The sequence below is a fragment of the Lygodium microphyllum genome, chromosome 21 (assembly GCF_053477565.2).
Source record: "Lygodium microphyllum isolate KBCC chromosome 21, Lygodium_microphyllum_v1.1.10, whole genome shotgun sequence".
NCBI lineage: Eukaryota > Viridiplantae > Streptophyta > Polypodiopsida > Schizaeales > Lygodiaceae > Lygodium > Lygodium microphyllum.
In genome coordinates this window covers 29,467,807-29,490,047 of record NC_141155.1, presented here as the reverse complement: position 1 = coordinate 29,490,047, position 22,241 = coordinate 29,467,807, and positions in this window count along the sequence as shown.

The following is a 22,241-nucleotide window of genomic DNA, read 5'->3' as shown; positions in this document are numbered from 1 at the left end:
TGGAAAGAAAAAAGAAAACTAATGAACTGAAGTAAGAAAATAATAGGAAATAACATGAAATGCTTCAATCATGGCCATCCCATAGACATCTTCCATTATACCTAGTACCATCATGGCTAAGGTATTTACATGGTTTATTTTGGCAAAGGTAATTGAACTGATGTGGCTAACTTGCTTCATTACAAACCATCCCTTTCCAAATATGGTTTTTTTCTCAAAACTAAAGATAATGGGGTGATAGAAAAGTCATTAATGAAGCAAATCATGTCAATGAAGATCCATAAGCATGTGGAAGTACTTTCCATGAAGAAATCTCATAATGAACCTGAAACAATGAAATGACTACTTGATGTCCAAACATGGCTGAATTTGTTAAACTACCATAACTTTTGGCTACATTGTCCAAATTAAGCGTTTGAGGTATAAAAATGAAGCACAAAACCCAAGGCATCAGCCCATACCATCATAATCACTTTTTGATTTGTTAAGGCAATTTAATTCATGATAGAATTTGTATACAACAAGCTATTCTTACATGGATTGACGTCATAATTCTTCCTGTAAAGCTATGGGAAAGCATCCAAATATAAAGAGGGTTGCCAAGTGGAATATTCCATAGGTAGCCCCTTCCATTTGATCAGAAGTTCAGTAAGTGTTTGGCTCCTAAGAACCTTCTCATGCTTTCCAATGATTTTCTCATGTTCATAGATAATAAGCCCTTCTTCATCAAGTGGTGGAAGCTCTTCAATAACCTATATATCTGGCTCAACATATTTCTTCAATTGTGATACATACATTAAATACATTATGTATGCGGGTAGTAGAAGGTAATTGGAGCTTATATGCAAGCTCTCCAATCCTTTCCAACACCAAGTATGGGCCATAAAACCTATGAGCCAGCTTGATGTGCCCTCCTTTGAGGGAAGCATAATGAGACTTGGGAACTTTCAAAAATACCCAATCTCCAACATCAAATTCCATGCGACTCCTCTTATCATCAGCATAGGATTTCATGACATCTTGTGCCTTCCTTATATTCTCTTTACATTGATTCATAAGCATTTCCATTCTCTCTAGCTCATCCTTTGCTTGTGGATGTACCTCATCATGAAACATGGCTGAGGAAATTTGAATCTTGTATCCATAGAGTGTCGCAAATAGAGCCATCCCAATACTCATATGATATATATTTTTGTAACAAAATTCAATAAGATACAACCAATTATCCCAAGAGGATTGAGTGTCATGACAAAAGTATCTCAAGTAGACTTCCACCCAATGGTGAACCCTTCAAGTGTAGGGCTACAAACTTGATCTAGGATACAAAGAGAAATACATTTCAAGTTTTTAAACCATTCTTCTAAGTTGTTTGGGGATGGATTTGCACCAAATGAATTTTGTATTGAGTATCATTGCTCCATGTTCCATGAGCATATGGTTGTTGTTGCTCTCCCACTACAACAAGCACCAGTTGTAGATGCACTTGGTACACGTGCATAGTCGGGCGCATTTAACTGTGCGTGTTTAAGTGCATCTATAAGCACGTGTATATAGATGCAATTCATGCTCTATATACATGCGCTTATAGACGCGCTTTCAGATGTGCGCACAGACGCACACTAAAATTTTAAAAAATTTTGAAAAATATTGTTGGTGTGTCATTCTTTTCAAAGTAGTCCCATCTTGCGTTTCTTTTGGGTTTTTTTTGACAAGCACATGACACAAAGAGAGGAGAAAGGAAGAGGCAAAGAAGAAACAGTAAAGAGAGGAGGAAGCAAGAGGCAAAGAGAAAGGAGAGGGAGGAGAAGAAGGAGTTTGTAGCCCTATCGCCACCCATCACAACACCGATTCAAGGTGAGTCCTTCTTCTTGTCTCTCTCAGTCACTCTCTCTCTCTCTCTCTCTCTCTCTCTCTCTCTCTCTCTCTCTCTCTCTCTCTCTCTCTCTCTCTCTCTCTCTCTCTCTCCCTCCCTCCCTCCCTCCCTCCCTCCCTCCCTCTTTCTCTCTCTATCTTTACTTGAGTTGTATTTTGCTACCTTCTTAGCTTTTGGTATGTTTGTTGCAACGAGGAGAATAGCCAAAGAGCAAGGAGATGGAGGAGAAGAAGGAGTTTGTAGTTGTGCGGCTACCCATCACAACAAATATTCAAGGTGAGTCCTTCTTCTCTTCTCTCTCTCTCTCTCTCTCTCTCTCTGTACTCTAAGTTGTATTTTGGTTCCTTCTTAGCTTTGGATATGTTAGTTGTTGCTTGCTTTTCCTAGTTTTATTTTGTGCTTCACTACTAATTTGCGTCTATAAGCGCGTCTAATATATAGAGTAGACGCGCTCGTAGACGCGCAAGTGTTGAAGATCCATAAAACCTCCTAGGTTTTTTGAGTTTTGTGGAGCTGGTGCGTGTAAGAGCGCATCTGATCCACAGAGTAGACACGCCTGTAGACGCGCTCGTGTTAAACAACCACACATCCTCTGAGGTTTTTTGAGTTTTGTGGACATGTTGCATGTAGGAGCGCGTCTAGCATGCAGTGTACACGCGCTGATAGACGTGTAACTTTGTTGTGCAAAATATGCACACAGAGAGAGAGACAGAGAGAGAGAGAGAGATATATATATATATATATATATATATATATATATATAGAGGCAAACAGATATTCATGTAGATAGAAATACTCACTACAATGCAATGGCACCTTAAGTGTAACGGATCCTAGCTTATAAAATCACTTTTTTTTTGCTGTGTTAGCTACCTTGTAAAATTACTTATCTCTCACACTGGTACTACACAATCTTTGCAATAGACTTTTACGAGAAGGGGCTCATCATAGATAAGGTATGTTTTGTTATTGCGTGAGAAGTATGGCTAATATTCTTGAATAATGTTCTTGTGTTTTCCCCAAACACACAAAATTTGATGGGAGGAAAAAAAGCAAGAGAGCATGTGGTTGCATGGCAACCACATGCTCTCTGGTTTTTTTTCCTACACTGTTTGCACGTCTATACTTGCGTCTAATTTGCAGGTGAAATCGCATCTATGTGCGCATGTATATGTGCATGTATATGCGCATCTATGTGCGCATCTATAAGTGCGTCTATATGAGCATTTATATTCGGGTGTATATGTGCGTCTATATGCGTGTGTAGTTTTCACTATAAGCGCGCTTTTAGACACGAAATTTTAGACACACTAGTAGACGTGGTAATAAAAACGACTGACATTTTTAAACACAATTCAAATATTGCGTCTACAAGCGCGTCTATGGAGCCTTTTTGTTGTAGTCAATCCATGAGGATTTCCAAATCCATATGGCTAATTATATTGTCATTGTGGATGAGAGAAATATTTTTTCATAACATGTGGTTGTCCACATACTCCTTGATGTTGTCCATACATAAGAGATTGAATATTTGTTGTGGCATTTAGTTGTGGTTGCTACCCACTAATTTGATGAGGCCAGAAGTGATTAGAATGAGGACTATGCTTTGAAGGTTGAGTATAATCATGATTATTGTTGACATGCTACTACTATCCTGTAACATGCTCGTCGAGCTCATTCCAAGACACGCATTTTGTAGTCCATCAGTAGTTTTTCCAAATGATGCCACCAAGCACTCCCTTGGAGTAGCACGGGGTTTTTCACTTAGACCCTATTAATTCTACATCGCAACACGAAAGAGTTTTGATTGAACCCCTAGGAACAACCTAAATTCCAGGCTCCTAAGGTCTGTTGGGTCTCCTCACAACCAGCTAGCATCAGTAATTCGAGTTTCCACTTCTCACATGGTCACTCCAACTGAAGCGGACTGGTCATTGCACTTGGTTTAGAGAGAATGAGAGATGAAGGGAAGTGTGGCATGTCAACCCTCTGGCCCATAAGAAAAAATCCCATTCTAGCCCCCTAAAACAATTCAAGTTGGTTCTACCTAGCATTTAGGTGGTCATTTTATCGTTTTCCTATTCAATGTAATATTTTCCGCTCGAATATTAAAGAGCTTTGGTCACTACACACCCGCGTAAAAGCTGTGCAAAGTCTCCCACGTCGACTAATGATGGTGGCCAAGTGGTTATGCCGCATGCGCAATAACGAGTCCATCCACATTGTGCAATTGAGGTCGGGGTTTAAGACCACAAAGCCGCGGGGGAACACCCTTTTTGAAGGGGAAATTGGATAATGGTGAGAATTTAGGTAATTTTTTTTTACTAATTATCCCTTCCCCTAGCCGATGCATGGCTGGAGGAGAGGGAGTGTGTGGGGAGTGTGAGAAGGAGTGGGTGTGGTGGATCTCATGGGGAGAAGGGGGAAGGCATGAAGCCTCCATGTGGTGTAGCTTCCCTCCCCCCTCCCTTGGGCTATATGACCCCCCCCTGTGGCATGATGAAAAGGGAGAAGGGACGAATTAGTAGAGGTTGCGGTGATGCACGATCAGAGGGAGAGGACGAAACTTGCCGCTACCACCGTCATCTCGCCACCACACGTGACCCTCCCTGTGGCACGAGTTGGAGGAGAGGAGGATCAAAGGGAGAGAAAGGAACCAGAGGCTGTTGTCTAAGGGAATGGATGATTGAAGGGAAAAACAAAGGGAGAGGAAGGGGAGAGACTGCCGATGTAGCTGAGGAAATTGCCGCTACAGTCAGCCAGGCCGCTGCCAACCTCCCACCGCCATATCGCCATCAATGCCCCCTCTCGACGTCAAACTTTCCCTCCCAATCATTGACCCATTCTCCCACGTGATTCTGGGAGATAGAAACTCTTTAGAAGCTTCTTAGAAGCTTCTAAAGGAAAGGCCCTTAAGCCCTGTGCACGCGGTCTTTACCCAAGTCTTAAAACCCACGCCTTGTGATGGGTATTCCTGCGTAAGGGAGAAGGAGACAGACTTGGAGGCTATTTTGCCAAAGCTCGGAGGAAATTCGGAGACCAAGTAAAAGATCATGGGGTTCAAGTCATCAACGATGGCTCCCAAGAAGACGCAAGGCGCACTCGCGGGAGGTTCTTCCCCAAACATACACATGGACATCCCCATGAGTCCTCAAGCCCAGGTTTTACGATTTTGATTCCACGCAAAAGAAATGTGTTAAGCACAATAACTTTCATGGAAATGAAGCACTTATGCATGTTTCTAATTCACCTAGCCTACTTAAAATGCATTTGGGGAAATTGCCTACTCGAACAATTTACTAGAATTAATGCATGACATGCAATTGGGTTATTTGCATTTTCAATGTTATGAATGTAAATTACCTATCCATTTTACAAGTTTAGTAGCATGTTGCCTTGTTGTGCACTTCAAAGTGACAAGCCTAAAATGCATATTGCCTAGCGTTAAAATATGAAATTGTTAAGTGCATCTTTGATTGGCCATGGAAAGAATAAGCATATATTTCATTTAATCAATAACTTTCTTGTTATGTCTTGCATGGAAAGAATTGTTAATGTCTGTTGCATGGCACGAAAATGAAACCATGGAAATTGCATGTTGCATGTGAGAATGCTTGTGGAATGGATTAAGGTTGCATGTTACATATTCGTCATGCGTAAATTTCATTTCATCGAAGTTTCATTTAAAAAAAAGGGGTTGCATGACTTATCAAAGCATGAAATTCAAAAGCTTAGAAAAAGGTTGTAGGCATAATTCCTTGATATAAATCCTAGTAGGTCCTATGTAAGTTATTCTCCAATTTATCATGCGTAATGACTTTAGCAAGGAAAGATAGGGTTATTGCAAACCTTTTGGTGCGTAGAAGTAATGAATTGCATGTTTACATGCATTCTGACATCTTGAAGCTATTTACACCTTTAGAACAAGTTTAGCATCTCTAGGGAAGGATCGTCCTTGTCAGAAGACAAGTAGATCAATTTAGTTAAATCACTTGTAATATTATAACCATTAGGGATTCGTATGGGCATAACTAGTCGATACAATAAACACCTCAAAGTACTAGCTAGGGCTTGGCACGCCAGAAATGCAGCCTAGTATCGTACTTGGACACCAAGTCGAAACCATCAAACCCAAAGGTCCTAACCACATTCACGGAATGTTTGGGTCAATTGAACACCCATGCAAACAACGATCTAGGGTTCTACCCTAAGGATCGACGGACTTAATGTTAAAACTCGGATTGAGTTTGGAAACCCTAGGACCGCGGCCTAGTACAATTAGGGTTGGGTTGGGTAAGAAGACACCCAAAACCCTGCATCTTGTCTAGACAAAATTCCTTGACCAGGAAACCCCGTTCAATGAGTGAAATGACCCCATGAGTTAGGTGCAACAAGTTGCAACATCGCATGGCTTTGTGGTTTAATCATAAGAGAGATTTGCCATTCCCTAGAATGAGGTTGGCAAGTTCTTGTGCAAGTTTAACTTGCAAGAGGATGAGGACACATCTTGTTACATCACCTTTCTTGGGCTGACTTGCCAAGTTAAGGGAAGTTATGTTTTGCCTAGTAAGCAAAGGATCAAACAACTTAGAGCGTCGTGGTCACCAGTATTCACTGTCTTAACTTAAGGAAACCTAAGGTGTTGGTTAATTTGGGTTGACAGGGTATGACCTTAACCCAAGCACAAAAGGGTGAACAAACAAACCCTTAGGGATCTTGCCAAGTTGCAATTGATCCCGGATTGAATGCTGGATGCATTCGAAGAAAAGGATTTACTCCTTAGCAGTTGGCCAAATAAACAGCCACTGGATTGATTGTGCTTGTAATAGTTTAGGAGCACTGTTTGCATTGTTTGCTCAAGGAACTAAAGATGGAAAGATAATTAATGCTTCAGGTTGAAGGCCTGAAGGGAGATGCAGCATCAGTTACCCCCGACTGTCTGCTTGACCCTAACCAAGGGGGTTGTTATTCGTGCCGGGAACGTGGACCGAACCCGCCGCGAGAGGTCTCTCCGTCGGGCGCTACTTGGAGCAGGAGGACACTTGGGTGACAGGGGGGCTCTGGCCGTAAATCCCTTGCCTTCCAAACCTTGCATAAGAGGCCAACGCGACTCGGGATTGGATCTCGAAGCCCGCATACTAGTCTACGGGCGGAATCTTGGATTAGTAATCCCTATGGATTGCTAGATAGCCTTCGGGCAGATTATGGATTAGCCTACAGGCTGGATTATATGATGTTTTTCAAAGATAAATAATATCAACTGTTGAAAAGGAACTTGTTTGACACTGCTTTTCTATGTCAGTGCTAAGATTACGTGAAGGAAGCAATGTCTAATTGGCTAATTAAGAAAGCTGTTTTATGCATGTCCAACTAAATGTGGTAGGTAATTAGACAACTAAAGCAACCATGAGGAAAGTGTGGTGGATGTGGCTATGGTCCGTCCTACGAATGGGTGGTCCCGGTTGGCCGAGAACTTTTCTCAAACGAAATCGACAGCAGGGAGTTTTTCGCGAAGGAAACGAACTGCAATGAAGTTGACCTAGAGTCTAGGATACTAGAACCCCTATTTATGCTGTTTTAAGGGAACGGAATGGGACTATACCTTAAGGGCAGAGAGGTCAAGCTTTGCATCCCTCTCGTTTTCCATTCTCCTTGAACCAAGTGCAACATGAATCCGCTTCGACCCTGACGTTTCTGCATAAAGTAGTTCGCCTGGGGTTCGATGCCAGTCATTCTCTAGGAATTTGACCAGTAGAGGAATCCCTGATTTAGGTTGGTCCTAAGTGGGAACGGCCGAAATACTTCCGCTATGTGGCAGACTCGAAAAGACCTAGATCACAAACCCTATAACATTCCATGGGAGTGCCGGGCCAAGCTTTCTAGACCCTCTTCCCGATGGGCTGTTAAGACGTGTCCTGCAAGCAAACAAGTGGACACATTACATTCAATCACAAAATTAGAAAAGTTCCCAGCTAGCTAGGACCACGCTACTGCGTTGGATAGACCCATCACATGGGTCACACCCACCTGATTTTCTTTGGTGATGGTATGAAAAAATCCCATTCCAATCCCCTAAAACAATTCAAGTTGGTTCTACCTAGCATTTAGGTGGTCATTTTATCATTTTTCTACTTCAATCAGAAAATTAGAAAAGCTCCAAGCTAGCTGGGACCACCCTACTACGTTGGACAGACCCGTCACATGGGTCACACCCACCTGATTTTCTTTGGTGATGGTATCATCTTTAGTTTTTTAAATTACCTACAGCACATTTATTGAAACATATACAACTAGCTTCCTTAATTAATCCCTTACATCACATGTTCATTCACATAATTTATCTCATGGACATGCATACAGTTCAAACAATCCTTGAGTAAAACAAATTCCTTTATTATATTGAAATTTCATTACAATTTCCATATTCCAAATTTGTAGAAGATATACAAAATTTGAGAGGGTATTCTGCCCACCAAGATTCCACCCATGTAACTAGTATTAGGCATCCTCGGTCATGAAGGGGCTTGTCAAATTCTAGGAGTAATGTAGAGTTTACAGCTAGAGACCCCCTTGGTACCCACATTTCTTACTACCTGCGACTATCCCTACAGGACAGACCTTTCACTACAGAGTCGATCTAAGCCTCTTGAAGCGATAACCATGACCCCCTTGGAGTAGGGTCTCGTGGCTAGCTTGGGGGTAGGCTAGTGTGATCTCTCCTTTTATCCTGTTTGTCAATTTTTTTAATCAGAGGTCTAGATTCTAGCAAAAACAGACAATCCTTTTAAACATATAGCATTGATGCAATGACGATCACACATTATGTAGCTCACAGCTTCACATAACCAAGGTTGACCTTAACCTAAGGTAACCTTACAATCTAATGAGGGTTTTACTCCCCATAAAGAAGTGTTGAGTACATCTCTTTCAACTTTGTTATATGCAAGGCATGAGTTTTCTGCTTAGGGCTAACTTACCCAACATAAGCAATACCTTTGTATAAACTATTTTTGAAGAATATGCCATATTTCTCCATTTCACTTTTGGGTTTTGTAGGTTTTGTAGGTAATACGTTAGATTGGGATGGTCTAAGTTGTTCTTTTGATTTTTGGATCCCATTCAATATTTCCTCAACGTTGAACTATCCTAGCAAATAGTGATTTTTCTTTAGTTGGTAGAATATGGCGATGATAACCTAACGAGATGATTTAGAAGTCTTTTAAATAGGCTTTTACTTTTGTTTAACAAGCATTATTCAATACTTAACCTTATCACATTCGACAATAGATATATCAAGCCATTTTACTTTAACTAATCTCGAGTGCGCATATAGTTATTTACTCATTTCATGCAATGCAACTAGAAATTCCATTTGAACACCATATTGGGGATTACCAAAATTCCCCATAAGTTTAGGACACATGGTCAAATCTTTGGATTTGTCATAACTTGAATGCTATAACTCCAAATCGAGCGCTCTATAGCTCAATAGATTCCATTTTTAAAGTGTGTTCCAATGATAGGTCACATCATATGGTTTTGAGAAACTTATGGGCATGTTATCCGAGTGCCACCTTTTTAGTATTCAAAAACTGGGAATTGGGAGATTCCCAAACTCAGTAATATTGTGTTTTTGTGTGTTTACTAATGTAGAGCGTGCAATTCTATTCACAATATCCTATTGCATAGATTGTTCCGTAATACTAATGTAGAGCGTGCAGTTCTATTCACAATATCCTATTGCATAGATTGTTCCATAATACTAAGTTCTTTGTTTATGCAATCATCTACACAACTACCTAATCATTTAGTATCTAGTGTAGTTTTCTACTTCATAACCTATGCAATTTCCACCTACAACTATTTTTATCATGATTCTACGAATAATGACCTTAACTAATCTTAATTATGAATCATAGGTAGTAGTTATCAATTTATGCATGCACTAACGTACATTCTCGGTGATGGCTATCTTTTCACGTAAGTGCAAGTATGGAAGCCAATATTTTATGTACTTAATTTTTATATGGATGTTATCCATACAATCTACCAAGTAGTTCATGCACTATTTAATGCAAAAACTAACATTTTATGTAAAATTTGGGTAAAAACCTTATTTTTTAATGTGTCGGTATGAAAACATTATCCTATTTCTGAGACGTGATTAACTTGGTTTGGCACGACGACATTAGGAATTTTGTCTTTGCTTGCAATCGTGTTTGCTACACTCAATGTTCCATTGGTAGTGGTAATTCCAGCAACCTCGAGCACTATTACATATCTAGTAATACTCGTTCCTTGCCCAGTTTTGGCGATGGTTCTCAAGGTCTTTGCACCTCGTTGCTTTGGTGCCATCATCGAGAGTGGGGTTGAGAGTTAAAGAAGGAGGGTTGAACTTGGGATGGGAGAGTGTGAGAGAAGGTTGGCTTGTCCATGATAGAGAGGGGGGGTAAGTTAAGTCTCTCTCTCTCTCTCTATTGTCACTAACTTCCTATTCTCACTAACTCCCTATCTCTCTCTTACTCTCTCTCGCAGCCTCTCGGAGCCTTTTTCTTCTTCATTTTTGAGTAGAGGGCATGCCTTTTTATAGGCAAAGGGGGGTACGTGCTACCTCTCCCTTCCCTTCTCTTTATCCTTCCTTTTTGCCATAACAACTCCTTCACTCTTAGTTTTACAGTGGGAGCTCTTTAACTGTCTAAAAAAATGGTGGTGTTGACGTTACTGATGATGGCATTAATGATGACGATCGTGGCTTGTTTCAGAAAGTGATGGGGATGACGAAGTCTGATCGCAGCATTGGGATGGCTTGCCAGTTTCATAAAATTTTTATAACATTAATTATAAAATTTAACATTTATAATAAGTATCTATTATATATCTTATATAGTGTATAAGTTATATTACTAACCTTACGAACTTACTAACAAACATATAAACTAACTTACTAACTTAATAAACCAACTAATTTTTTTGTCTTAACTAACGAAAAATTTATTCATGTGAATGCATGAGGATGTTACATGTCTATAAGAATTTGGGGCTAAATTGACATGGCCATGTCCATTATAATGGTGTTGCCCATGAGAAGTACTACCTCCACTTGCTTGACCATGATATGATCTTTGTTTTTAAAACCTCTCTTCATGAATAGGTTTAGGGATAGTAGATGGCTGAACATAAAAAGACTTGTAGAAAGGATCACACCCATGTGTGTCTTCATCAGCATGGATACTCTCTTGTGGATCTTGACGATGAGAGCTTGTGTAGGCCTGTGGCTGATAAAAAGGCTAAAATTGAGAGGGTTGAGCTCTAAATGGCTCTTCAACCTCATAGTGCCCCACAACCTTAGGCGATGTGATCTTTGGCTGCTCCTCAATTTTTGGGAGGGCTTGGAGCACTTGGGAGTGCTATAGGTAATATTCTCTCACTTAAGGGAGCCACAAGTTTGTCAATGCCCAACTTCATATCCCTTATACCATTGGATAGTTGTTGAAAGCTATTAGAATTTGTAGAGATACATGAGTTGTGCTAGCCCCTTTGCTTGATTCTTGACTACTGTGCGTAGCAGCATGAGCCTGGTGCGCAGGTCGGATGCCGCATGCTTGCGTAGTGAATGCCGAAAGGTCCCCAAGAACAAAAGAACTCTACTTTTTGCACAAAATTCAAGGTAGAAAACATGAACGACATGAACAAGAGACCAATTGGGTGCAATCTCCCCCCATGCCTTGTGTGAGCGCTCCATAAAGCATGTATTTTATGTATTAATCATCTTCAAGCTCAAATAATAGCCCAAATTACAAAATAGCAAGCTTTTAGCTTTTGATTTTGCTTTAACCCAAAATAAGAATAAAGATAATGGGCGGTGCCCAAAGAGCCTGGCATGCCCAATACAATGTCCAAGTAGAAATAACATAATCGTGCGCCCATGCGCATATAAAATAATAATAAATATCCAATGCCTCAATAAATAGGCACGACAAAATATAGGCATGGCACCCATCAAAATATAAATGATAAATCGAATACTCGCTATCCTCCAATGCTTTCCTCCGCCACTGCTGCTATCTCTACACATCAACTGAAGCATTCACAATCGTTAGTAAAATGATACAATTAAACCGACAAAAGTGAATACCTAGCAGTCTTCAGCTACATAAATAAATCAACTGGTTAGAAATAAATCCTAACCTTAATTTATTACGAGTGCGCACTCTAAACTCATAAATGTTTATTAATTTAATATGTATTTTGCGGAATCACCCATGTACACACTAAATTAATGAAACGCCCGAAAAGGACAGGCGTTCCCATCAACTTCTCGCACAAAGAATCCACTTTGTGTATGAGCCCCGGTCATCAAAGTTTACGGAATCCACTGTAAAACCTCACGGAATCCATCGTGGCACGGAATCCACCGTGAAATATGCCTCCTGGCATCATACCCCCGGTGTGGGATAACAATTGACGTCAATTGCTATTAGCTCAATGTGGAGCTAACAGAGTGGGGAAAGCATTTAAGTCTCTAGCGTGTATCCATTGTGTTTCCTCTACAGGATGGTTCTTAAATTTAACTAGATATCTAGAATATCTTCGGCCAGTTCTAGTGGTCATAAAGTCAGTATATATGATAGCTTCTGGTTCAAGTATTTCAGTCTCTTCCTCTAACAAAGGTGGGTTTTCATAAATAGGGTGTACATGTAATTGGCCTCTAAATGGTCTTAATAAACTAATGTGAAATGTGTTGTGAATTTTCCAATGAGGTGGTAATTCTAACTTGAATGCATTATCATTAATTTTATGAATGATCCTAAATGATCCATAGAATCTAGGGGCTAATTTCACAACTAGGTGTCGATCTATACTTTGTAGTCTACATTTTTCTATTCTCAACCAAACATAGTCATCAACTTTGAAATTCATTGCTTGTCTTTTCTTATTGGCTTGTTTGGTATATGATTGCTGAGCTTTGGAAATCATGGTTTTAACCTCATCAAAAATAGTATTATGCATACTAGCAATATCATCAGCACTCTGAATTCTATTTGACAAAGATTCAACAGGTGTAGATAATCTATAACCATAAATCACTTCAAATGGTGCTTTCTTTGTAGATGTGTGTGGTGTATTGTTATATGCAAACTGCAGTAAATGCAAATGTGTATCCCATGTCTGTGGTTTAGAAATAGTATAAGCACGTAAAAGATCTAGAATAGTGCTATTAGTGGCTTCTGTTTGTCCATTAGTTTCAGGATGAAATGTAGATGAGAAATCAATCTTTGTGCCAAGGTTAGCAAACAGAGTAATCCAAAAATTGTTACAAAATCTAGAATCACGATCAGAAATAATAACTTTTGGTAGTCCATGGTTAGTGAAAACAGTTTTCAAAAATAATTGTGCTGCTTGTGATGCTGTTAAAGTTTTCTTACATGGAATGAAATATTCTTGTTTACTAAACCTATCTACTACTGTCCAAATCATATCATGATTAAATTTAGTATTAGGTAAACTAGTAATAAAATCCATAGAAATTTGTTCCCATGGTCTAGATGGAATAGACAAAGGCATAAGTAATCCATACTGTTTACCATGATGTCTCTTAACTCTTTGACAAATCAAACATTCAAAAACAAAGTTAGATACATCAGTGTCCATATGCGGCCAATAAAAATCTTCAGTTAATGTACGTAAAGTAGATATGATACCTTTATGACCTTGATATGGAGGACAATGAATCTCATTCAAAATAAAAGATCAGAATGGAACTGTAACACATAATCTCTTTTCATAAAACATAAATCCATCATTATATGACAGTGAATCAATAGGAATCAAGTTATTTTGAACTAATTTATTCCAATCAGCATGAAAAGTAATATCCTGATGATAAGTATCTTTCATAGCAATCAAAGAATCAAAAGATATAACAGAAATATTATGAATGACAGGTCTTCTACTTAATGCATCAGCCACTACATTTTCTTTTCTGGGTTGATATTGAATGATAGGATGAAAACTTTGAATAAAAGATGCCCATTTGATATGTCGGTCAGATATTTGGGGTTGGCTAAGTAAATGTCTAATACTTTGCTGATCGGTCTTTATCATAAATTCTGAACCCATTAAGTAGTGTTTCCACTGTCTTAATGCTTGTACAACAGCTAATAATTCTTTGTCATATGTGGAATATTTTAGTTCAAAGGGTTTTAGCTTACAACTAGAATAGGCTATAGGATGATTGTCTTGCATAAGTACAGCTCCTATTCCTGATCCACTAGCATTAGTCACTACTAAAAAGAATGATCTATTAAAATCAGGCAACTGTAGGACAGGAGCATGGATTAATGCATGTTTCAATAAGTCAAAGGATTTCTGTTGATTATCAGATCAATGATAAACAATACCTTTCTTCAGAAGTTTAGTTAATGGTAAAGCAAGTAATGAAAAATTACGCACAAACTTCCTATAGAAACTAGCAAGACCTAGGAATGATCGTAACTCATGCACATTTTTAGGTACAGGCCAGTTCAATATTGCATCTATTTTCTTAGGGTCAACTTTAATTCCATCAGATAATACAATATGACCTAAATACTCAATTTTTGTTTTAAAGAATTCACTCTTTTTAGGATTTGCATACGGTTGATTATCTTTTAGTAACTGGAAAACCAATGACAAATGCTCATAATGTTCTTTCTCATTTTGACTAAACACCAAGATATCATCAAAGAAGACAATCACACAATACTGATATTTCAAAAATATACGATTCATCATTCTACTAAATGTAGCAGGTGAATTAGTCAATCCGAAAGGCATCACTAAAATTCATAATAACCAAACTATGTTCTAAATGCGGTCTTGAATATGTCAGACTTATCTAGTCTCACCTGATGATAACCAGACTTAAGGTCTATTTTACTAAATATAGCAGATCCTTGCAGTTTATCCATAAGGTCATCAACTCTAGGAATTGGATACCTATACTTTACAGTGATCTTATTTAAAGCTGGATAGTCAATGCACATACGATAGGTATTATTCTTTTTCTTGACTAACAGAACAGGTGCACCAAATGGAGAACTACTAGGTCTAATCAATCCTCTATTTAGTAATTCCTCAACTTGGCTTTGAATTTCTTTTTGCTCTATCTGGTTATGCCTATATGGTGCTTTGCAAGGTGGTTGTGTACCAGGAATCAAATCTATTTTATGGTCTTCTGGGCGTGAAGGAGGTAAACCAGGTGGGAGATCTTCGGCAAAACAGTCTTTAAAATGTGCAAGAAATTCTTTATGCCTAGGGTGCATATGATTTTCTTTAACTTGCAGTTCATTCACCAAAATGAGATAGGATTTACTACTCTTGCGTAATGCACGTTTAGCTTGAGTATGCGAAAGCAGTGGAAAAGCATTAGATGCATGCATACCATACAACGTAATAGGTTTTCCTTGAAATTTAATATTAATTGAATGTGTGGAATAATCTATATCTGGATTATGCTGATGACGCCAAGGCATACCTAAAATAATGTCACTCGACTGTAATGGAACAACTAGAAAATTTATTCTTTCAGTGTATTGACCAATTTGAATTTCTAAGTCATGCACTTCTTGTGTACCATTATACCTAGTGCCTAAGAATGTTGCTTTGATGCGATAATGCGTAGGTACAGTCTGTAATTTCAATTCCTTTACTAGCTTTGCCGAAATAAAATCATGAGTACTACCGTCATCATGCAAAATAATATTTTCCTTTCCATGCACTAAACATTTCATAGTCAATAAAGAATGTGGAGTTGGCATACCTGGTAAAGTATCCGAAATAGTAGTAGTGTCATCCTCATCTTCCGTGAAATCAGGCATATCTTCATGTTCGTCTTCTTCCATTGCTCCAAGGTAGTTGATATGGACAGGTGGCTTCTTCAAATGGCAATTTACTGCTAAATGTCCAGGCTGGTGGCATTTATAGCATACTATAGGCTTGGCTTTGGTTACATTATTTGCAATGGCAGGAAGTCTAGGTACATTAGGATTTGGCTATGGAATAGGCTTGGGATTTTGATTGGTATTGGATGTTAAAGCAGGTGGTTTTTCCTAATTCTTACAGAAAGATGATGAAGAGAAATGACCTTGATTAAATCTTCTAAAATTTGAGTTGAATTGCTTAGATCCATAGTTACCATTAGCTTGGAATTGCTGTAGACATTTGTCTCTACCTCGCAGCTTGTCTTTAGTGTCGTGAGCTAATGAAATTGCGTCTTCAAGAGTAGCAGGCTTGAAAATGTTAACTTCAGCGTAGTAATGCCCAAGGAGTCCAGACATATACTTGCGCTTGTGTGTCGCTTCAGGTACATCTTCAAGCATGCGTAACTGGAGTAGTACATTCCAAAAACGCTCTGTGTACTGAGGAATAGGCTCACGATCCCGTTGCTGAAGAAGGTCCCATTGCTTTATGGCTTTCTCATGAAATTGTGGAGGAAGGAAATTCTGCATAAACTTCTTCTTGAAATTATCCCAGGTAGCGGGACAATCTATACTCTTGCGTACCACAGTCCACCAAAGAGATGCTCTATCCACTAAATGATTAGTGACACACTTGATTTTATCTTTTTCTACATAGGTTTCCTCATGAAAGTAGTCGTCAAACTGACTAATGAATGCAAGAACAGTTTTTCCCTCTCGAGTGCCATTGAAAGTACGGAATTTGAAATTTCTTTTACTTATCTTTGATTCCTTGCAGATAGTTTGAGCTTCGAGAGTCGCGTCAATGGTACGTCGAATAAGATCTTCAGATTGAGGTTCCTCTTTGTCGGTAGACGATCTTTGTAAATTTGCCAGTTGAACTTGCAATGCTTGCCTAGCTCATCGTTCTTCATCCAATTGCATCATAATTAAGTCCAGCTTTTGCTCCATCGTAGGTTCAGGTAGGTCGCCTTCAGCCATTAAATCATCCATATGTGGTTCCGTCATCCTGTAAAACTCAAAAGACCTCTCACTCTCAAAATCAAGTTAGCGGGATGAGCGTAGCTCAAGTTCAGAAATACAAGGCTTATATATTTTTGGGTGTGGCTTTCACAATCTTCGTAAAATATGCATTTTATCCTTCTTTGTATGCCGAAATTGCTTCAGCAAACCTGTGTATGCATAGAGTACCTTCCAATGAACAACTTTGCAGTTCGGAATTTCTGCGTAGGAACAACCCTTCTATGAGTTTTGAATAGAAGTCAGTTTTTACTCCAGTTGACTTGTCTGACTTGCAGAGTACTGGACTAATGTGACTTGCAGAGTTTGTAGACTTGCAGAACTTAGTTGCTTTAGGTGACTTGCAGGATTTCAACTTGAGAGACTTGCAGTACTTGGTTAACTAGGAAGACTTTGGTGATTAAGCTTTTATAAAGCTTTAATGACTAGTCTTTAGGAATTATCAAACTGACTGCTCCCGTCAATTCGAATTTTAGGAGGGGGTAGCTGTTTTTCACCGCCAAATTTCACGCTAGTATGCCGCCCTACCCCCGTTTTGAGAACTTGAAGCTTAATTAGCTTCCAATTAAGCTTTATAAGCTTAAAACTCAAGCTTTTAAACTTATGAAACTATAAAACTTATCTCTATAGTCTGTGAGTAGACAACTTGGAGAAGAGGATGTAGGAGTGGTCCTACGCCTCTACAGACTGGTCCTTCGCAGTTTGATGATGGAAATAGGGGTTCTTGATTGCCAAGAATCTGCCTGTATCGACCGTTCGCGACGAGATTGACCGTACAGCCCGATCGTTCCAGGAGCTCCGCCTTCGCACAAGATGAGTAGCGATTGGAAGCTCTTGATCTCAGCTTCGCTCTGATACCACTGGTGCGCAGTTCGGATGCCGTATGCTTACATAGTGAATGCCAAAAGGTCCCCAAGAACAAAAGAACTCTACTTTTTGCACAAAATTCAAGGTAGAAAACATGAATGACATGAACAAGAGACCAATTGGGTGCAATCTCCCCCCATGCCTTGTGTGAGCGCTCCACAAAGCATGTATTTTATGTATTAATCATCTTCAAGCTCAAATAATAGCCCAAATTACAAAATAGCAAGCTTTTAGCTTTTGATTTTGCTTTAACACAAAATAAGAATAAAGCTAATGGGCGGTGCCCAAAGAGTCTGGCATGCCCAATACAATCTCCAAGTAGAAGTAACATAATCGTGCACCCATGCGCATATAAAATAATAATAAATATCCAATGCCTTAATAAATAGGCACGACAAAATATAGGCATGGTGTCCATCAAAATATAAATGATAAATCGAATACTCGCTATCCTCCAATGCTTTCCTCCGCCACTGCTGCTATCTCTACACATCAACTGAAGCATTCACAATAGTTAGTAAAATAATACAATTAAACCGATAAAAGTGAATACCTAGTAGTCTTCAGCTACATAAATAAATCAACCGGTTAGAAATAAATCCTAACCTTAATTTATTACGAGTGCGCACTCTAAACTCATAAACGTTTATTAATTTAATATGCATTTTGCGGAATCACCCGCTATGGAATCACCCATGTACACACTAAATTAATGAAACGCCTGAAAAGGACAGGCGTCCCCATCAACTTCTCGCACAAAGAATCCACTTTTTGTATGAGCCTCGGTCATCAAAGTTTACGGAATCCACCGTAAAACCTCACGGAATCCACCATGAAATATGCCTCCTGGCATGAAAGCCGCCTCCTTATTATCATGGTTAATATGGTAAATAGCTTCCTAGGAAGCTTCAAATGCTTTCTTTCCTACTAGTAATCCCTTAAACCTTCATTGATAGTATCCATAATGGGATCCTTTTCCTTGTTTTTTTCCCATAGGTGATGATCTATCCTGAGTATACAACAATAGTGAAACTCAAATATCTTGAGCTTCAATGATCCAAACTATGAAATTTTTGGCTTTATTTGAAGCTAAGGATGTCTCCTTTCCAATGAGCTATCAAAATGTTGAAAATGGTTCAATACATAAATTTTTGTAAGCAACTTTTAGTGGTTGTCTGTAGTTCCTTGCACCATGTAAGTACCCTATTTCGGTCCATTTTTTATATGTAACATTAATTTTATGCATGCCCCATCATTGTAGGCATGTAAAAGAACTAAATACACCTATAAATACTGAGAATAATCTCTCCAAAGACCAAAACATGTTGACTAATCCATTTGTAACTGTAGGAAAGTGATCCAACAATGAATCCATGTTTACATTCACCGCCAAAGTCTTCAATGCTAAATTGAAGTACTTCAATACATCAATAAGCATACATGTTGCCATGCATATCTCTGCCCATATTTTCCAAGTGTTTCACGCTTTCATACATTTTCCCACATATTATGTTGCCATACATCTTATCCATACATTTTCCAAATACATTATGGAGTCATTTGCCAAGTACATCATGTTGTAGGTCAAAGTGCAATACTCATTATGTCGATACCTACACCTAAATTGAAAAATGCATGGGATTTGTGACTTGAGGAGTTTGCGAATTTCCCTTTCAAGCCGGTTTGTGATCCCTTTACGATCCTCGTCATAGTAGGGGAGGGTCACCTCACTATTTTCCTACCAACTCGCATGGCATCAACTTTTCCTCGTGGAAATGACATGGTAGATCAATAATAGGCTAGTAAAACAACATGAAATGCATGGATTGAAAGAAAATTGGTATCCATTTCATGATATGCATGAACTGAGTGAAAGGGTGAGAGATCGATTCTTGGACCCAAAAAGCAACAAAAATGTGCCAAAATATTTTACTTTAAGGTGGAAACCCAACCTCGTTGGAAGCAACAAAGGCCGATTTGTCAATTTTTAGCAATAGTGGAAGACGGGATTTAAAAAGCATTTTTCAAGATGGACCAAGCAACAGTTGCACATTTTTCATAATTTTTCTAGGTGCCGGATCGAGCCAGAGAAAGTGATTGGCATTTCGAGACCTCAAGATGGACCGACAAGATTTTTCGGCCCTCAAAATGGTCATTGGAAGCAGAATAGGTGGGAACCTAAAGTAAATAGGTGTGAAGAAGACTTTTATGTGAAAGGGGGTGACCCTTGGGGAGCCCATTGGCCCTCAAAATTTCATGTGACTTGGGAGGGGGGGCAGGTCAATTTTTGAGAGAGGAAGGGAGAGAGGCTGTGACACCTCAATATACACCCCCCAACTGATCATACAGGGATAGTCCTCCAATTTTTTTCTCTCCATTTCCACCTCCGCCTCGTAAAATGGTTTCCTGATCAGAGAGATCCAAACTGAGTCTTTCTCTCTCCTCCATCTCTCTCCTCAAAGATGATGATCACACACAAAGAGTAAAAAAGAAAAGGGGATACAGAATGCTTGTCCGGCATGGATTGGAATGTTATAAGGCCAAGATGATGCTCATAGGCAATGTCTAGCACTATTGGGGGATTGAATGTGGGTCCATTGGTTGCTTAGAAGCTATGTATAATAACATGCAATACGCAAATAAGCGGTATGCTCATTTTTTAAATAAAGATTTTTTTAAAAAAAAATTTTGATGACTTAAATGATGTGTGCATGGAAAGAAAATTTGTATGAATCATGTTTGAAGTATGTTTGAGGGTTGCACATACATGATAAAATGCAAAACTCGTATAGTCACACATAGTCATAATAAATAATTTAAAACCTGAAATACGTCTTTTAAGAGGGAAAATTAGGGTTTCTTCTGTTTCGAGTTGGGGGATGAAGTTCATATGGAATAAAAAGATCATAAAAACCATTTTTTTAGTCAATATGATCAATCAATAAATATAAATTAGAAAATACCACATTTTTATGCATATATAAATGAGAAAAAAAAGGAAAAATAGAAAGAAAAAATACGTTTTTGCATCTAAAAATTAGGGAAAAAATATACTTTATGTTTGTGAATGTATAACAAGGCTGCATCACAAGGGATAATCAACCTTGTTTCTATGTATATGGTTTTAATCCATTTTTACATGAAAAACTACACAAAAATGAATGCTACACCTATCCAATAAATGCAAAACCTAAATAATAGGAGGAAAGAGGGGTTGTAAAAGTGAGTGGTTACTGAAAATGTTTTAAATTCTAATTTATTTGATTATGCATAGCATATAAGCCGATCACCATTGAAATTTAGGAGAGACTAGTAGCATGAGGAAACTTAGTGCTAGTCCCTAGCAACATCGCAATTAGGAGTAGCTTGGAAATCATCCACAATTGCATTATGCTTGTCACATGGTATCGTAAACTGGATGCATAGCAATTAATTGCCAAAAATATGACCTACGTGGAGTATGTGAGAAAACCCAAGCTGTTGTAGGCTAGACGATCAAATCTTCAGGGCGAGATTGGTAAGGGAACACAAAATATCCTGGAACATTTGAAATATATAAGAACAGAGTGTATTCGTATGTGCTTTATGTTAGAGTAGCGCATCTTGGGGCTGATCCCCGAGGTGTAGAAGAGCTGCAGTGGGGCCATGACACTCAGCCGAGGGGTGCCTCCTTTATGTTTGTATCACATTGGCGTACTACACCAAAATGTGTGGGATCTCCCTCTGATTACTAGGGAAGGGAAATTGTTACAAATGCAATATCTACATTAGCAATTAGGGCATTGTGTCCCTTGGATGCTCTTGGCGGCAAGGACATGTGGGGTTGTCTTGTGAGTGTTAGAGGCCCAGCTAGTGCCTAGAGAGCCAGTGTCAGTCCCATTTTTGGTTCTGACAGGTGGTGCGTTCACCGTGAGCTATCTACAAGTGGCAGTTTTCGAATCTTGGTTGTATAAGGGACCTGTTAGCCTTATTTTATAATTGAGAATGCCTTGAAGCATTGTATGTTAAAATTGGCTGATTACAATTTTGGTAATTAGCAAGACGACCAATCCAAGGAATCTTCCTAACCCAAAAGATACTTTCTCCATTCTAATGGTTTAGTGGGATCTTTGGTTAGGTATGTGATTAATTACTTTATTCTTTTCTCGGAAAGCGACACCATGCTTGAGTTTGGGTCATTATGGGGAAGTACCCATGGAGTAATCTTGAGTAATAATCCATGGGAGTTAGAGGAAATATTAGAGAGCAAAAGTGAGGCTAGGAAGGCATAGCCATCTATGACCCTCAATAATGGAGGAAAATACTATGATGCCATTAGTTGGAGTAATGCATCCCTATGAGTGAGATATACATCTAATGCTAGGGCCTGATGTAATTGGGTATCAAAGCACAATTTTGCAAATCCATAAAGCATTGGATGATATTCATATATGTGGGAAAATCTTGTGAGAGAGGAAGGTTCTATTAGAACCTATCTCTGTTTCTAGGGAAATGGTAGCAAATGAGGATAGAATTTTTAAAAC